At 40.0% G+C, this 20,233-nt stretch overlaps 1 protein-coding gene across 1 annotated transcript in view; it reads right to left on the bottom strand.

The window, feature by feature from the left end:
- Positions 1-20,233, bottom strand: part of LOC127668509 (STAM-binding protein-like) — a 95,322-nt gene that overhangs the window by 7,823 nt on the left and 67,266 nt on the right. The window lies entirely within an intron of this gene.

Here is a 20,233-nt window from a genome sequence, read left to right as displayed (position 1 = left end):
ATGATAGGCAGGGAGTTTTACTCCAAGCTCTGATTACTGGTGTCTGGGACAAGGGGCCATGGGCTTTACTCTCTGCTTAAGTGGATGGAGCAATATTTTTGGATGTGACTCTTAGCTGATATAAAATTTCTCTGTGAAAGTCCTCATTGGACAAAGTCATCTCCTAACTGAGTAGAACACCATAAGCATTCAGGGAGCTATACTGTCAGAGAAAAGCAAAACTTCTGCTGTGTTTCTCCTGGCAGAAACAGGTCTCCTTGGATCTTCATTCATATCTCCAGATTTTTTGGCATTTACGCTCTGAAGTCTAGACTTGTATTTTCCTGTGTCCACCTGGACGTTGCCTTAGATCTTGACTCACACAAATGACTTACAATCTGTGACATCCTGGCATGCATTGAGTCAAACTACACTTATTCCATAGAATCCACCTTGATGAAGCCAGCTGTGGTTATGCTCAATCATATGGAGCATTTATGCTAGATCTGTGAGGCTGTGAATAAATCCTTCAGGTAATAAGAGGATGCAGAGAGCACAAATACATACACAGTTTCTTATCTCAGGGTCAGACTACCACAATCTGTCCACAATCTTGCAATGTTTTAAGGATGAGGGAGACCCATGTGGTCGCTGAACTGCAGGGAAAGTTCAGAAATTTTTTAACAACATCTGACAGATACATATGGAAATATTGCTCTGTCTCCACATGCTGACAAGACAGTCAGGTTGTCAAGACAGATAAAAGCAGCACTCATCTCATGAGGTTCTGTTACCACAGCATAGCCAGCAGATCCATGGAAGCAGAAGACTGAGCACATGGCAGGAGATTCAGGATTCCGTGTGGGGCCCAGTGTTCCAGACTTGAGGCACCTGTCCAGCACCTCTGCCTTACCTTACTGGTGAGCTTTAGTCTCACTCCTGTTTTCCTGACCCAGATGCAATTTGAACAACTTCTACACAAGGCTTGTCCAAGTAAGAAAACGATGATGACTCACCTGGACATTCTAAGGTGCCAGTTTCTGCAGCCTCCTTGGCAGCTGGTGATGTTGTTTGAGCTGCTTCATCACAGGCTTCCTTTGCTGAAGGCACCACTGTTGGGCTGAAAGTTCCAGTTGTTACTGAATAAGGCTGAGCTTCCTTTGATGAAATTGGTGCTCCAGCGCCCACCTCCCACCTTGTTTATTTTTCTTGAGAACCATACCGTTTTAGAAAAGGAAAGGAAGCCCATTTTGAAATTCGTGTTCTGGTCTTCTTTTTTTCTTCCAAGAATGATGCCTTCTTGGACAGTTCTTCTTCCTTCTTCTTCTGTAGGAAAGGAAAAGAATTTAGGCCACTACTTCAAATTTTGGAAGAAACGTCTTTTCAGCCCAGATATGAACAAAGTGTAGTTCCATTAAAGTCTGACATTTCAGCCTAGGGCATGTATCCCTGGTGTTTTGGAAAATCCATTCTTCTACCTTACTCTTTTCCTGTTTTTAATAAAGTTAGGTCTCAGTCTTCTTAGTATGCCATGACATTGTGTGTGTGTGTGTGTGTGTGTGTGTGTGTGTGTGTGTGTGTGTGCATGTTCATGTGTGTTGATTGGATTACAGAGGGAGCCCTTTCATTGACTCACACTTCAAAGACACTGCACAAGACAGTCCTGGGATCAGACTGTGTAGATGTCACACAGTCCTCCTATATCCATGCTTCCCCTCACACTGACCTTTTCTGTCAAGTAAACGAAATGTTCTTCAGAATATTCATTTATCAGGTCTCTCTTCAGCTCCTCAGCCCTTACAAAAATCTGTTTTATTGTCTGCAATACAAAACCAAAATGGATAATTAGAACAGTGCTAATGTTAGAAAAGACAGAAAGAATAGAAGATGGCAGGGGCAGCAGTATGTCGTGCATGTCTTGAACACAATTCCCAGCCATCCCCTCTGTACAGAATTCCTGAAACAGCATTGCCCACCCCCCACCCCCCCACCTCCCGCTTCCTTCTAGTGTCATCATCTGTGTCTTTTTGGTGAGCAGTTGTGTTCTGCTTTGGAGATTTTTGGTCAGTCACATTGAGAATGAAAACCTACCTTGAGAATATTTGATTTTTTATAAATCTCCACAATGTCTTTGTACTTTTTATTCGCAGGGAGCTTTTCCACATAGAGTCTAAAGGAATAGAGCAGAGAGACTAAGCTGTGCAGAGAAATTAAACTGTCTAAATGAGTCCCTAAGGAATCTTGGACTCTGTAGTCACTGCTTCAGAAGTTACTGGTATTTAATAAGGCACACCCTGAGATCCCACATCAATTTCCATTACTTAGACTGGAGAAAAACTATCAAAATTCTTCCATGATACTGGTACATTCAGCAAACATTAGTTGTCAATAAGCATAGTTAAAGTGATACAGTGCCAGTTGGTCATTTCAACACCCAGGAGGCACCAGATAGACCCACAATCCTTGAGGAAACAGGTTGTAATCCTGGACTTCATACTAGGAAATAAACACAGTGGTCTGAGTCTTTCATTCCCACTATTAATCTTTGCTCACATAGCACTTTTGTTTATTGCTTCCTGGGAGTGTACCACCTTACCTCAGACATCACTAGGTAATGAGAGGAGATACTGAGGGTGCTCAGTTCTAGGTGGTGATGTTCCCTGGGTACCTAGTCTCATGATGCACTGAAAGATGCTAGTAAACTGCTTCAACCCTTATGTCTGTCCAAGATTCAAGATTCACTGCCTTGTCAAAAACTCTTCTTGAGAAGAGGATATGACCAGAAACTCAGTCTGGGAAGCTGATGTATGGGAGAACTTGTGACTTTTTGGAGAGATTTGTTATTGGAGAAGGGAAAAAATGAGAGTAGATTTTTTATGATCTCACGAGAATGCCTTCATTTTACGGGAAACCACCAGTGGAAAACCAAGAGAAACCCTGTTGTAGTATTTGTACAACAAAGGGAATGCAAACTGTGGTACCTCAACTCATCTGTAAATCTAAGCTCTCTAGTTGTGGAACAGTAATTGACGTACCTACTAAACATTCAGTCTTCTGAAGATCAATTAAATCATGTCCAGAAAACCCCTTCCTATACTATATATATATATATATATATATATATATATATATATATATATATATATATATATATATATATATATTATATCTCCTTATATTCTGTTTCACAAAATTTAAGGCCAACTAGGATTAGTGAGACTTTTCCATCTTCCCCTTACTAAAGTCAAAGCACCCTTGTCACTGAGGCTGTAAGAACTATTTCATGGTGACAGCTTTACAATCTATTTTTCACTCTTCTTATGCAATACAATGAATAGTTTGGAGAAATTCCTAAGGATGGTTAACCACACTGAAGCTAGGTAGTCAACAATCCTCTGGTGACTGTGAAGCTACAGGAATGCCTACCTCTCTCCCATAGAACTCAATAAGTGTGGCCACCCATCAGAGACAAATCTGTGACTGTTTACATCAGGGGAGATTTGAAAATCAAAAATAGCTATCAGTTCAGATACACACTGATTTTCAGCCCTCTTTTCTTCCACTATGAGCTGGACCTTGTGTGCCATTATATTTCCTTATTTATAACACCACCACCTTTGTTCCTCATATCTTTGAATCACAAGAAAAAGTCTGTGTGGGCAGTTCCAGAAATCTGATGAAAAGATTACATCCTCAAGTTCTATAGCTGTCAACAAAGAAGAAAACCCTGAATAAAACAGCAGACTGAGCTCCTCAGAAAAGGAGTAGAAACTGCAGGTTCTCACGTGAGGTACTTGTGGTAGAGCACAAAGGCTGCTTCCTTTTGTCCACATTGATCAAGGTCAGCTGCCATTTTATAGAAGTTTTTGCTCAGGCTCACGTAAAATGCCCATGAAACATTGTTGTTTATTTCAATGTTCTGCCCAAGAGCACTTAACAGTTGGAACCTCTCTTGGGGAAGAAGAGTGGCATTATCATGCCTGGCGATGTTCTAAGACAAAAAGGAAAAGACAGGAAACATCAAAACACTTTGTCTGGCATGCTGGCATTTCAGCTCTCTAGCACATTAATGGCTTTGCCCACAGACACACACATACACACACACACACACACACACACACACACACACACACATATACACACACACACAATTGTGTATGTATATCTGTGTCAGATTCATAAACCTCTCTCCCTGAAGAAATTAGAGTGAATAGAACACCCCTTGTGTCAATTCAGCTTCATACATTTAGTGAATAATCCCACCTTGGGATTTCCTATTATGCTAGTAAAGTGGTAGATTTGGGATTAGGGATGCCTGTTACCATTGAAAAACATATTGCAAAGGAGCTCTGAGGGAATGTTCAACTTAAGAAGCCGGCTTACAAATAGGTTATTTATTGAAATCAGGACCAGAAGTCTTCACATAGCTGTGAGTGGTTGTGTACAAATAGGAGGGTTATGCATTTGCATGATCATGAGGAATGAAAACTAAATTCCTGATGTTTAAGAGGTTCAGAAATTAAGGCTGATAATCTTCAGTAGGCCATACAGGCTTTGGGAACTCTGAGCACCTTGGACCATAGCATTGTACAAGGCTGTCTTGGGTTAGAATGTTTCAGAGCAGTATTCAATATAGTGTAACGACTAACTGGACAGAGCATTGACCTGTTTTCTCTGATCCCAGTGGCAATATAAAGAAAAATTGATATATGAGGAGTTGGGTGAAAACATTTGAGGATTACTAGTCTAAACACACAAAAAAGACATTGAGATTTTAAATTTGCCTCAAAGAATTCCATGCAAATTACCTTTATTTGTAACTGTGTTGAGACCACACTTGTTGTTCCTGTACACAAAGACTCGTCATTGCCTAGACTCTGTTGGTCTGAGTGCCTAGGGTTCAGGAGGTTCCCACCTGTCACAAGATGAACAATAAATTAGGAAAGGAGATACTTTGCTTCTCTGTGAATTAATGTTATATTATATTAATATATGCATTGCTAAATAAACCACTGTGCCATAGTAAGTCAATCTCCATTGAAAATTCCTGGTAATCCCCTACAATGCTGCATAAAGCCATTCCAGGACCAGGGCTCTCTTCCTCCTATCCTAGTTTCTTCTTCGGAATGATTTGATATGTGACAGGACAGAGAAGTGGGAGGGGGTTGATTGGGGAACAGTCAAATGCAAGAGGGCTTATGGGATTATGCTGAGGGGCAAACAGGGAAAGGGAAAATCATATATAATATAAACAAAGAATATAGAAAATAACAAAAGAGAAAATTCCTATAAATGATAAGTATCAATTTCTTTCTTTTTTTTTTATTTTTTTATTCGGTATATTTTTTATTTACATTTCAAATGATTTCCCCTTTCCTAGCCCCCCCACTCCCAAAAAGTCCTGTAAGCCCCCTTCTCTCCCCCTGTCCTCCCACCTACCCCTTCCCACTTCCCCGTTCTGGTTTTGCTGAATACGGCTTCGTTGAGTCTTTCCAGAACAAGGGGCCACTCTTCCTTTCTTCTTGTACCTCATTTGATGTGTAGATTATGTTTTGGGTAATCCAGGTTTCTAGGTTAATATCCACTTATTAGTGAGTGCATACCATGATTCATCTTTTGAGTCTGGGTTACCTCACTTAGTATGATGTTCTCTAGGTCCATCCATTTGCCTAAGAATTTTATGAATTCATTGTTTCTAATGGCTGAATAGTACTCCATTGTGTAAATATACCACATTTTTTGCATCCACTCTTCTGTTGAGGGATACCTGGGTTCTTTCCAGCATCTGGCAATTATAAATAGGGCTGCTATGAACATAGTAGAGTATGTATCCTTATTACATGGTGGGGAATCCTGTGGGTATATGCCCAGGAGTGGTATAACAGGATTTTCTGGAAGTGAGGTGCCCAGTTTTCGGAGGAACCGCCAGAGTGATTTCCAGAGTGGTTGTACCAATTTGCAACCCCACCAGCAGTGGAGGAATGTTCCTCTTTCTCCGCACCCTCTCCAACACCTGCTATCTCCGGAATTTTTAATCTTAGCCATTCTGACTGGTGTAAGGTGAAATCTCAGGGTTGTTTTCATTTGCATTTCCCTAATGACCAATGAAGTTGAGCATTTTTTAAGATGCTTCTCCGCCATCCGATGTTCTTCAGGTGAGAATTCTTTGTTTAACTCTGTACCCCATTTTTTAATAGGGTTGTTTGCTTTTCTGGAGTCTAACCTCTTGAGTTCTTTATATATATTGGATATTAGCCCTCTATCTGATGTAGGATTGGTGAAGATCTTTTCTCAATTTGTTGGTTGCCAATTTGTCCTCTTGATGGTGTCCTTTGCCTTACAGAAACTTTGTAATTTTATGAGGTCCCATTTGTCAATTCTTGCTCTTAGAGCATACGCTATTGGTGTTCTGTTCAGAAACTTTCTCCCTGTACCGATGTCCTCAAGGGTCTTCCCCAGTTTCTTTTCTATTAACTTCAGAGTGTCTGGCTTTATGTGGAGGTCCTTGATCCATTTGGATTTGAGCTTGGTACAAGGAGACAAGGATGGATCAAGTTGCATTCTTCTGCATGCTGCCCTCCAGTTGAACCAGCACCATTTGTTGAAAAGGCTATCTTTTTTCCATTGGATGTTTTCAGCCTCTTTGTCGAGGATCAAGTGGCCATAGGTGTGTGGGTTCATTTCTGGATCTTCAAACTTGTTCCATTGATCCTCCTGCCTGTCACTGTACCAATACCATGCAGTTTTTAACACTATTGCTCTGTAGTATTGCTTGAGGTCAGGGATACTGATTCCCCCAGAATTTCTTTTGTTGCTGAGAATAGTTTTATCTATCCTGGGTTTTTTGTTATTCCAGATGAATTTGATAATTTCTCTTTCTAACTCTGTGAAGAACTGAGTTGGGATTTCGATGGGTATTGCATTGAATCTGTAGATTACTTTTGGCAAAATGGCCATTTTAACTATATTGATTCTACCGATCCATGAGCATGGGAGGTTTTCCCATTTTTTGAGGTCTTCTTCCATTTCCTTCTTCAGAGTCTTGAAGTTCTTGTCATACAGATCTTTCACATGTTTGGTAAGAGTCACCCCAAGATACTTTATACTATTTGTGGCTATTGTGAAGGGGGTCATTTCCCTAATTTCTTTCTCAGCCTGCTTATCCTTTGAGTATAGGAAGGCCACTGATTTGCTGGAGTTGATTTTATAACCTGTCACTTTGCTGAAGTTATTTATCAGCTGTAGGAGTTCTCTAGTGGAGTTTTTTGGGTCACTTAGGTAGACTATCATGTCATCTGCAAATAATGATAGTTTGACTTCTTCCTTTCCAATTTGTATCCTTTTGATCTCCTTATGTTGTCGAATTGCCTGAGCTAGTACCTCAAGTACAATATTGAAAAGATAAGGAGAAAGGGGGCAGCCCTGTCTAGTCCCTGATTTTAGTGGGATTGCTTCAAGTTTCTCTCCATTTCGTTTGATGCTGGCTACCGGTTTGCTGTATATTGCTTTTACTATGCTTAGGTATGGGCCTTGAATTCCTGTTCCTTCCAAGACTTTAAGCATAAAAGGATGCTGAATTTTGTCAAATGCTTTTTCAGCATCCAATGAAATGACCATGTGGTTTTTTTCTTTGAGTTTGTTTATGTAGTGGATTGTATTGATGGATTTCCGTATATTGAACCAACCCTGCATTCCCGGGATAAAGCCTACTTGATCATGGTGGATGATCGTTTTTGATGTGTTCTTGGATTCGGTTGGCAAGAATTTTATTGAGTATTTTTGCATCGATGTTCATAAGGGAAATTGGTCTGAAGTTCTCTTTCTTTGTTGGATCTTTGTGTGATTTTGGTATCAGCGTAATTGTGGCTTCATAGAAGGAACTGGGTAGTGTTCCTTCTGTTTCTATTTTGTGGAATAATTTGAAGAGTATTGGTGTTAACTCTTCTTTGAAAGTCTGATAGAATTCTGCACTGAAACCATCTGGTCCTGTGCTTTTTTTCGTTGGAAGACTTTCGATGACTCCTTCAATTTCTTTAGGCATTATGGGACTGTTTAGATGATCTATTTGGTCCTGATTTAATTTTGGTATTTGGTATCTGTCAAGGAAATTGTCCATTTCCTCTAGGTTCTCCAGTTGTGTTGAGTACAGGCTCTTGTAGTAGGATCTGATGATTTTTTGGATTTCCCCAGTTTCTGTTGTTATATCTCCCTTTTCATTTCTAAGTTTGTTAATTTGGATACTTTCTCTGTGCCCTTTGGTCAGTCTGGCTAAGGGTTTATCTATCTTGTTGATTTTCTCGAAGAATCAGCTCCGTGTTTTGTTGATTCTTTGTATGGTTCTCTTTGTTTCTACTTGCTTGATTTCCTGCCTTCTAATCATCTAGTTTGATGATTTCCTGCCTTCTACTCCTCCTGGGTGAAATAGCTTCTTTCTGTTCCAGGGCTTTCAGGTGTGTCAATAAGCTGGTAATGTATGCTCTCTCCATTTTCTTTTTGGAGGCACTCAGGGCTATGAGTTTTCCTCTTAGCACTGCTTTCATTGTGTCCCATAGATTTGAGTATGTTGTGTCTTCATTTTCATTGTGTTCTAAAAAGTCTTTAATTTCTTTATTTCTTCCTTGACCAAGGTATCATTGAGTAGAATATTGTTCAATTTCCACGTGTATGTGGGTTTTCTGTTGTTTTTGTTGCTATTGAAGACCACTTTTACTCCATAGTGATCTGATAGGAGGCATGGGATTAGTTCGATCTTCTTATATTTGTTGAGGTCTGTCTTGTGACCAATTATGTGGTTGATTTTGGAGAAGGTACCATGAGGTGCTGAGAAAAAGGTATATTCTTTCGCTTTAGGATAGAATGTTCTATATATATATATCTATTAAATCTAATTGGTCCAAAGCTTCAATTAATTTCATTATGTCCCTGTTTAGTTTCTATTTTCCTGATCGGTCCATTGAGGAAAGTGCAGTGTTGAAGTCACCCACAATTATTGTGTTAGGTGCAATGTGTGCTTTGAGCTTTAATAAAGTTTCTTTTACGAATGAGGGTGCCCTTGCATTTGGAGCATAGATGTTCAGGATTGAGAGTTCTTCTTGTTGTATTTTTCCTTTGACCAGCAAGAAGTGTCCCTCAGGGTCTCTTTTGATGACTTTGGGTTGAAAGTCAGTTTTATCTGATATTAAAATGGCTACTCCAGCTTGTTTCCTGAGACCATTTATTTCAATTATAATTGTAAGTGTATTATTCTGCAATTTGGGTTGTGTCTACAATCCTGCTTCAGTCACTTAATTGTAGGATTAAAAGCCTGTATCTCCATGGCCCCCTAGTGCTAAGGTGGCATATCTTCACAAGTAGTGCTGGCACTGGCACTTCTTTTAAAGATTTTGCCTGGAGGATTACAGCAGGTAATATAGTTTCTTTGTGTCCTAGACATGACACACAGTCACATTTTCTGTCCTGAAATTTCCATTCAAACCATAAAGATCTGGTCCATGAGGGTTATACTCTGAGTCCCCAGTAGGACACAGCTGCCAATCCTGGCAGGCCAGACAGGACAACCCTTTCCATAGAGGGTTGGCAGTTGTGGCAGCTAGTTTCCCTCCCATCACAACACTGCTACTGAAGAGGTTAATGTGGAAACTGAGTGCAGGATGGCTACCACAATGAGACATCTTGACTTTGAGTGTTCCTGTGAACACCCCAGCTCTCTGTCTGCTTCTCTGGAAGACCTCTCATGAACTACCTGGGTGTGTTATCTACACTGTTCTCTCCTATGCACTCTACCTCTAGGTGGGCTCAGAGCCCAGCCTGTTAGTTTTGCTACTATGGAATGTGAAGATACTTTAGTGGAAGATAGAATGCTCTGTCCAAAATCATGAGCTCAGATATATCAGAGCCAAAACTAACACTAGGGCACCAGATTCTAGTTCAGTACATTCCCTATGCTTCCACACTTTCTGGACTTCTCAAAATATATGGGGATATCAGCTAAAGAAATGTGTAGATTTCTTTCCTCTCCAGACATTTTAAGGTTTGTAATATGAGCAAAGTTTGGGAAAATAGGTTTGTCCTTATCATAAGGACCCCAAATTGATTCAGGTGTTGATTGGCTAGTAGGTAGAATAGTATCATGAAACTGGTAGTGCTGTCCAAAAATATAAGAAGGGACACTTCATACTGCTCAAAGGAAAAGTCTTCCAAGATGAACTCCCAATTCTGAACATATGTGCTCTGAACATAAGGGCACCCACATTCATAAAAGTAACTTTAATAAAGCTCAAAGCACACATTGCACCCAACACGATAATAGTGGGAGATTTCAGCACCTCACTGCCAAAAATGATCAAATCATGGAATCAGAAACTAAACAGAGATACTGTGAAACAAACTGAAGTTATAGACCAACTGGATCTAACAGATATTTATAGAACATTCCACCATAAAGCAAAAGAATATACCTTCTTCTCAGCACCTCATGGTACCTTATCCAAAATTGACCATATAATTGGTTACAGAGCAGGTCTCAACAGATATAGAAATATTGAAATTATTTCAGGTATCTTATCAGATCACCATGGCCTAAGGCTGGTCTTAAGCTCAAACAACAACAATGGAAAACACACATATACATGGACTTTGAACAATGCTCTTCTCAATGATAGCTTGGTCAAGGAAGAAATAAAGAAATTAAAGACTTTTTAGAATTCAATGAAAACGAAGACACATCATACTAAAATTTATGAGACACAATGAAAGCAGTGCTAAGAGGAAAACTCATAGCTCTAAGTGCCTCCAAAAAAAGGAATGGAGAGAGCTTACACTAACAGTTTGACAGCGCACTTGAAGGCTCTAGAAGAAAAGGAAGCAAATACCCCCAAGAGGAGTAGACTTCAGGAAATAATCAAACTTAGATCCAAAATCAACCAAGCAGAAGTAAAAAGAACTATACAAAGAATCAACAAAACAAGGATCTGGTTCTTTGAGAAAATCAAGATAGATAAACCCTTAGCCAGACTAACCAGGGGGCATGGAGACAGCATCCAAATTAATAAAATCAGGAATGATTAGGGAGACATAACCACAGGAGCTATGGAAATTCAAAAAATCATCAGATCCTAGTACAAGAGTTTATACTCAACAAAGTTTGAAAACCTGGATGAAATGGATAGCTTTCAAGATACATACCAGGTGTCAATGTCAAAACAGGATCAGATAAACCATATAAATAATCCCATAAGCCCTGAAGAAATAGAAGCAGTCATGAGTATTTTCCCTTCAAAAAAAGGCCCAGGACCAGATGGATTTAGTGGGGAATTCTATCAGATCTTCAAAGAAGAATTAATTCCGATAATCTTCAAACGTTTCCACGAAATAGAAACTCAAGGAACACTACCGAACTCATTCTATGAAGCCAAAATCACACTTATACCTAAACCAAACCAAAAATATTGAACAACACCCTGACCAACGGAATCCAAGAATGCATCAGAACTATATAATTAACCATGATCATTTAGGCTTCATCCCAGTGAGGCTGGGATGGTTCAACATACAGAAATCCGTCATTCTAATTTACTACATTAACAATCCAAAGGAAAAAAAAACCAATGATTATTTCATTAGATGCTGAAAAGGCTTTTGACAAAATTCAGCATCCCTTCATGATAAAAAACTTGGAGAGATTGGGAATCCAAAGCCCATACCTAAACATAGTGAAAGCAATATACTGCATACTGAAGAATTGAAGACCCAGAAAAGAATCCACACACCTCTAGTCACTTGATATTTGACAAAGGAGCTAAAAACATCCAGTGGAAAAAAGACAGCATTTAAAAAAAATGGTGCTGGATCAACTGGAGGTCTGCATGCAAAAAAATGCAAATTGATCCATTCTAACTAATCAGCATCAAACTAAATGGAGAGAAACTTAAAGCAATCAGACTAAAATTGCGAACCAGAAAAGGCTGGCCACTCTTTCCCTATCTATTCATGATAGTACTTGAAGTCTTAGCCAGAGCAATCAGGCAGCAAAAAGAGGTCAAAGGTATACAAATTGGAAAGGAAGAAGTCAAACTATCAATATTTGCTGATGATATGATAGTATACTTAAGCAACTCCAAGACTTCCACCAGAGAACTCCTAAAGCTGATAAACAACTTCAGCAAAGTGGCTGGATATAAAATTAACTCAAACAAATCAGTAGCCTTCCTCTACTCAAAGGATAAACAAGATGAAACAGAAATTAGGGAAATGACACCCTTCACAATAGTACCAAATAATATTTCACACCTAGGTGTGAACCTGACGAAGCAAGTGAATTGTCTATATGAGAAGAACTTTAAGCCTCTGAAGAAAGAAATCGAAGAAAGTCTCAGAAGATGAAAAGATCTCCCATGTTCATGGATTGGCAGGATCAATATAGTAAAAATGGCCATCTTGCCAAAAGCAATCCACAGATTCAATGCAATCCTCATCAAAATTCCAAATCAGTTCTTCATAGATCTAGAAAGAGCAATTCACAAATTCATCTGGAATAACAAAAAAACCAGGATAGCAAAAATTATTCTTCACAAAAAAAGATATTCTGGGGAAATCACCATCCCTAACCTCAAGCTCTACTACAGAGCAATAGTGATAAAAACTGTTTGGTATTGGTATGCAGACAGGCAGGAAGATCAATGGAATAGAATTGAAGACCCAGAAAAGAATCCACACACCTATGGTCACTTGATATTTGACAAAGAAGCTAAACAACATCCAGTGGACAAAAGAGAGCATTAAAAAAAAATGGTGCTGCATCAACTGGAGGTCTGCATGCAGAAAAATGCAAATGGACCCATTCTTATCTCCTTGTCCAAAGCTCAAATCCAAGTGGATCTACAGATAAATCCAAGCATCTACAGATAAAATCAGACACACTGAAGCTTATAGAGAAGAAGTGGTGACAAACCTTGAACACATGGTCACAGGGGCAAAGTTTCTGAGCAGAACACCAATGGCTTATGCTCTAAGAACAAGAATCAACAAATGGGACCTCATAAAACTGCAAAACTTCTGTAAGGCAAAGGACACAGTCAATAGGACAAAATGGCAACCAAAAAATTGGGAAAAGATCTTTACTAACCCTGCATCGATAGAAGGCTTATATCCATGTATACAAAGAATTGAAGACTTTAGTCTCTAGAGAATCAAATGACCCTATTAAAAAATTGGGTACAGAGCTAAACAGGGAATTCTCAACTGAGGAAACTCAAATGACTCTAAAGCACCTAAAGAAATGTTCAGCATCCTTAGCTATCAGGGAAATGCAAATCAAAACAACCCTGGGATTACACCTTACACCAGTCAGAATGGCTAAGATGAAAAACTCTGGGGTCAGCAGATGCTGGAGAGGATGTGGAGAAAGAAGAACACTTCTCCATTGTTGGTGGGATTGCAAGCTGGTAAAAACACTCTGGAAATTAGTTTGGTGATTCCTCAGAAAATTAAACATAGTACTATCCTGAGGACCCAGCTATACCACTCTTGGTCATGTACCCAGAAGATGTTCCTACATGTAATATGGACACATGCTCCAATATGTTCTTAGCAATTTTATTTATAATAGCCAGAACCTAGATAGAACCCTGATGCCCCTCAACAGAAGAATGGATACAGAAGATGTGGTATATATACACAATGGAGTACTATTCAGCCATTAGAAACAATGAATTCATGAAATTCTTAGGCAAATGGATGGAACTAGAACGTGTCACCCTGAGCAAGGTAACCCAGTCACAAGAACACACATGGTATGCACTCACCAATAAGCCGTTGCTAGTCCAAAGCTCAGAAGAAACAATTTACAATTCACCTAGCACAGGAAGCTCAAGAAGTAGGAGGGCTTAACTGAGGGTGCTACGGTTCCTCTGAAAAAGGGAACATAATACTCACAGGAGCAATAAGGGAGACAAGACATTGAAGTAAAGGCCACCCAGAGACTGCCCTACCTGGAGATTCATCCTATAAACAGTCACCAAACTCCGACACTATGACAAGAAGTATGTACAAAAGGAGCATGCCATGGCTGTCTCCAGAGGGGCCCTGCCAGAGCCCTACTAATACAAAGGCAGAAACTAGCAACCAACTACTGGACTGGGCATGGGGTGTCCAATGCAGGATCTGGAGGGTCGTCTGGAGGAGCTGAAGGGGTTTACACCCCAGGGGAAGAACAATGACTTCAGCCACCCAGACACCCCAAGACTCCCAGGGACTGAACCATCAACCAAGAGGTACATATGGTTCCAGGCAAAAATGTGGCATAGGAATGTGTTGTTGGGCATCAGTTGCAGGAGTGGTCTTTGGTCAGGTAAAGGCTCAATAGAGGCCCCCAAAAGGGAAACCGACAGAGGTGGGTAGGAGGTGGAAGTGTGTCAGGTAGAGGGGCATATACATGGAGGCAGTGGGTGGGAGGAGGGGTTGGGAATCTTTGGGGAGGGAGCTTTTGGGAGGGTAGAAATTGGGAAAGGTTTTATCATCCGCAGCGTAAATGAAGAAGATACTCAATTTAAAAAAAGAAATTGAATTTGAGCTGATGCATGCTTGAAACCTTTACCCTTATGTCCTTGTTTCTTTGTTATAGGAACATACTCTGTTGGCTACTGAAACAGAAACAAATACCAACTCAGCCCCAAACCCCTTGACCTACAATATTTCTCATTGGCCAGTTATACTTGCCAGATATGCTAGGGCAGTGGTGTCAGAGAACCTCTAGGAATAATATAAAAATATCTGATTTGACTTAAGGCCCAATTAATGAGACAGAATATATACAAGACACTGCTTATGTGACAAAAACATAGAGTCTAGATGGCCAGAGATCTAGTTTAAAATCAAACCCTACTGGTCTAAAAAATTAAATAAAAGAAACAATCTAGCAGTCCAATTCTTCTAATCCCAATGTTCAATGCCCTATTCAGCCATTATAAGAAAAGATTCCTTCTGCATCAAGTGTGAACATAGTGTCCAATACCAAGATATTATGGAGAAAGAGAGAGAGAGAGAGAGAGAGAGAGAGAGAGAGAGAGAGAGAGAGAGAGAGAGAGAGAGAAACAGAAAGAGACAGAGAGACAGAGAGAGAGAGAGGTAAAGAGAGAGGCAGACAGACACAGACAGTGACAGAGACAGACAGAGCAACAAAAACAGAGAGAAACACTCAGACAGAGACAGGGAATGAAAGACACAGACCTATGTGATGTGTCTCCATCAATCCCCCTACCAGTCCCATTCATATATCAGGGAACTGTGCAGAATAGGAGGACAAAATAATGTCAAAGCAGACAGAATGAAAGAAAAGAAGAACAGAGCCCTCCAATTGATCTGAGCAGAGCTAGCATGAACTGGGAGAAGCAGAAAGCACTGGGCCTACACAGATCCTTTGCAGGACAGCTGCAAAAATATGTAGCTTCCTTTTTTCTTTTTTTTCTAGATAGTGTTTCTCTGTATACCCCAGGCTCTCATAGAACTCACTCTGTAGACCAGGCTGGCCTCCAACTGGGAAATCCACTTGTATTTGCCTCCCAAGTACTGGGATTAAAAGTGTGTGCCACCACTGCCTGCTTCTCTGCAAAACCTCCCATGAGCTACCTGTGTCCTTTCTCTATACTGTGCTCCCTTAAGCACTCTGCATCTACTTGTGCTCACAGGTCAACCTGTTAGTTTTGCTGCTATAGAATGTGAAGATCCCTATAGTGGAAGAGGAAATGCTCTGTCCAAAATCATAATCTCAGATATATCAGAGCCAAAACTGACACTAGGTCACCAGATTTTAGTTCAGTACATTCCCTATGCTTCTACACTGTTTGGACTTCTCAAAATATGGGCATATCAGCTAAAGAAATGTTCCCATTTCTTTCCATACAATACATTGTAAGGTTTGTAATGTGAACACAGTTTGGGGAAACAGGTTTGTCCTTATCATAAGGACCTCAACATGGTTCATATTTTGATTGACTAGTAGGTGGAATAGTATCATGAAACTGTACTGGTAGCTCTGGTCCAAGAATTCCTGGTTGGAGAGACACAGTCTCATTGTGATATACAACCAAGTCTTTATTGATTCCTGTCTTATTTTTGTAGCTTTATAATTCCTTGTGGTTACAAAGATTATACCGTGTCTAGTAAGGTAAATGAGTATAAAGCTTGGAAATTCGATTTAGCTTGATCCCTAATACTAAGTAGAATCTAGAATACCACAATGACTCCAGCTGAAAGTCAGAGTAAAACAAAATCCCTAGCACATTTGGCACCTGTCAACCACAAGTACTCAGAAAAATTTCTATTTCATTGTAATAATAATTTGACTTTATAGCCAGAGATTGCCTATAATTCATCATTCTTTCTAGAATGGGTATAAGCTAGCATCAATCCCTCTCCCTATGCCACCTGTGTGCTAGAATTTTACTCTTGAACCCAGACATTGCACTAAGATTTGGTTCTACAATATATGCATAGAATGCTTATTTTCTAATTGTAAAGCATCATCAGTGTTTAGGGACTCAGAAGATGATAAACATGAAAGGTGTTTTTCCTGATAAGCTGGCCCTCCTAGTAACATCCTGTGCCAGCCTAGGGATCCTTCCGGATCTCTTGACCTATATGTTCATTAAACCACAAGCAGAAGACTGATCACATGGCAGGAGATTCAGGATTCTCTGTGGGGTCCAGTGTTCCTGACTTGACCTGTCCAGCACCTCTGCCTTAAATTACTGGTGAGCTTCAGTCTCAATCCTGTTTTCCTGAGCCAGATGCATTTGGAACCACTTCTATACAAGGCTTGTCCTAGTGAGAAACCTGTGGTGACTCACCTGGATGTTCTAAGGTGCCAAGTTCTGCAGCCTCCTTGGCAGCTGGTGATGTTGTTGGAGCTGCTTCATTGCAGGCTTTCTTTCCTGAAGGCACCACTGTTGGACTGAAGGTTCCAGTTGTTACTGAATAAGGCTGAGCTTCCTTTGATGAAATTGGTGCTCCAGGGCCCTCCTCCCCACCTTGTTTATTTTTCTTGAGAACCATACCGTTTTTGAAAAGGAAAGGAAGCCCATTTTGAAAGTCGTGTTCTGATCTTTTGTTTTTCCTCCAAGAATGATGCCTTCTTGGACAGTTCTTCTTCTTTCTTCTGCAGGAAAGGAAAAGAATTTAGGCCACTACTTCAAATTTTGGAAGAAACGTCTTTTCAGCCCAGATATGAACAAAGTGTAGTTTCGTTAAAGTCTGACATTTCAGTCTAGGGCCTTGTATCCCTGGTGTTTTGGAAAATCCATTCTTCTACCTTATTCTTTTCCTGTTTTTAATAAAGTTAGCTCTCAGTCTTCTTAGTATACCATGACATTGTATGTGTCTGTGTGTGTGTGTGTGTGTGTTTGTATGTGTGTGTGTGTGTGTGTGTGTGTTCATGTGTGTTGATTGGATTACAGAGGGCATGTGGAGCCCTTACATTGACTCACACACTTCAAAGACACTGAAGAAGACAGTCCTGGGTACAGAGTGAGTAGTTGTCACACAGTCCTCCTATATCCATGCTTCTCCTCACACTAACCTTTTCTGTCAAGTAAACAAGATGTTCTTCAGTGTATTCATTTATCAGGTCTCTCTTCAGCTCCTCAGCCCTTACAAAAATCTGTTTTGTTGTCTGCAATACAAAACCAAAATGGATAATTAGAACAGTGCTAATGTCAGAAAAGAGAGAAAGAAAAGAGGTTGTCAGGGGCAGCAGTATCTCATGCATGACTTGGACCCCATTCCCAGCCACCCCCTCTATACAGAATTCCTTAAGCAGCATTGCCCCCCATTCCTTCTAGTGCCATCATCTGTGGCTTTTCTGTGAGTAGCTGTGTTCTGCTCTGGAGTTTTGGTGAGCCACATTGAGAATGAAAACCTACCTTGAGAATATTTGATTTTTTATAAATCTCCACAACGTCTCTGTACTTTTTATCTGCAGGGAGCTTTTCCACATAGAGTCTAAAGGAATAGAGCAGAGAGACTAAGCTGTGCAGAAATTTAAAATGTCTAAATGAGTCCCTGAGGAAATTTGGACTCTGTAGTCACTGCTTTAGAAGTTACTGGTGTTTAATAAGGCACACCCTGAGATCCCACATCCATTTCCATTACTGAGACTGGAGAAAGAATATCAAAATTCTTCCATGAAACTGGCACATTCAGCAAACATTAGCAGCCTATAAGCATAGTTAATGTGACACAGTGCCAGTTGGTCATTTCAACACCCAGGAGGCATCAGATAGACCCACAGATCCTTGAGGAAACAGGATGGACTCCTGGACTTAAACTAGAAAAAAAATACATTGGTCTCAGTCTTTCATTCCCAATATTAATCTTTGCTCACATAGCACTTTTGTGTATTCCTTACTGGGAGTTTACCACCTCACCTCAGACATCACTAGGCAATGAGAGGAGATATACTGAGGGTGATCAGTTCTAGGTGCTGATGAGCCCTGGGCACCTATTCTCATGATGCACTGAAAGATGCTAGTAAACTGCTTCAACTCTCATGTCTGTCCAAGATTCAAGATTCACTGCCTTGTCAGAAACTATGCTTGAGAAGAGGATATGACCAGAAATTCAATCTGGGAAGCTGATGTATGGGAGAAAATGTGACAGTTTGGTAAGAGAGTCTTGTTTTTTGAAAAGGGAAGAAATGAGAGGAGATTTATTATGACCTCAAGAGGAAGCCTTCATTTTACTGGAAACCACCAATGGAAATCCAAGAGAACCCCTGTTGTAGTATGTGTACAACAAATGGAATGCAAACTGTGGTGCCTCAATTCATCTATAAATCTAAGTTTTGTAGTTGTGGAACAGTAATTGATGTACCTACTAAACATTCAGTCTTCTGAAGATCAATGAAATCATGTCCAGAAAACCACTCCCTAGGAGCTGAGCTCCTGTATATCTCCTTATATTCTGTTTCATTAATTTTAAGGCCAATCAGGATTGGTGAGACTTTTCCATCTTCCCCTTACTAAAGTCAAAGCACCCTTGTCACTGAGGCTGTAAGAACTATTTCATGGTGACAGCTTTACAATCTATTTTTCACTCTTCCCATGTAATACAATGAACAGTTTGGAGAAATCCCTAAGGATGGTTAACCACACAGAAGCCAGGTAGTCAACAATCCTCTGGTGACTGTGAAGCTACAGGAATGCCTACCTCTCTCCCATAGAACTCAATAAGCATGGCCACCCATCAGAGACAAACCTGTGACTGTTTATATCAAGGGAGATTTGAAAGTCAAAATAGCTATCAATTCAGATACACACTGATTTTCAGGCCTCTTTTCTTCCACTATGAGCTGGACCTTGTGTGCCATTATATTTCCTTATTTATAACACCACCATTTTGGTCCTCATATCTTTGAATCACAAGAAAAAGTCTGTGTGGGCAGTGCCAGAAATCTGATGAAATAATAACATCCTCAAGTTCTATAGCTGTCAACAAAGAGGAAAACCCTGAATAGAAAAGCAGACTGAACAAAAAAAAGTTTTGGAGAAACGGAGTATAAAATGCAGGTTCTCACGTGAGGAATTTGTGGTAGAGCACAAAGGCTGCTTCCTTTTGTCCACAGTGATCAAGGTCAGCTGCCATTTTGGAGAAGTGTTTGCTTAGGCTCGTATAAAATGCCAATGAAAAATTCTTATTTATTTCGATGTTCTGCCCAAGAGCACTTAGAAGTTGGAACCGCTCTTGGGGAAGAAGAGTGGCATTATCATGCCTGGCGATGTTCTAAGACAGAAAAGAGAAGACAGGAAACATCAAAACACTTTTCCTGGCATTTTGCCATTCCAGCTTTCTAGCACAATAATGCTCCCCCCCCACATTTATGTTTGTATATCTGTGTCAGATTCACAAACCTCTCTCCCTAAAGAAATTAGAGTGAATAGAACACCCCAAGTGTCAATTCAACTTCATAAATTTAGTGAATAATCATACTTTGGTATCTCTTATTATGCTAGTAAAGCGATAGATTTGGGATTAGGAATGTCTCTTCTGATTATAAACATAATGCAAAGGAGCTCTGAGGGAATGTTCAAGTTAAGGAGTTGGGTTACAAATAGGCTATTTATTGAAATCAGGACCAGAAGACTTTACATAGCTGTGAGTGGTTGTGTACACATAGGAGGGTTATGCATTTGCATGATCATGAGGAATGAAAACTAAGATCCTGATGTTTGAGAAGTTGAGAAACTAAGGCTGAGGATCTTGA

The sequence above is a fragment of the Apodemus sylvaticus genome, chromosome 18 (assembly GCF_947179515.1).
Source record: "Apodemus sylvaticus chromosome 18, mApoSyl1.1, whole genome shotgun sequence".
In the NCBI taxonomy this organism is placed as follows: domain Eukaryota; kingdom Metazoa; phylum Chordata; class Mammalia; order Rodentia; family Muridae; genus Apodemus; species Apodemus sylvaticus.
The sequence above is the reverse complement of the archived record's forward strand: the minus strand, read 5'-3'. Positions and strand labels throughout refer to the sequence as shown.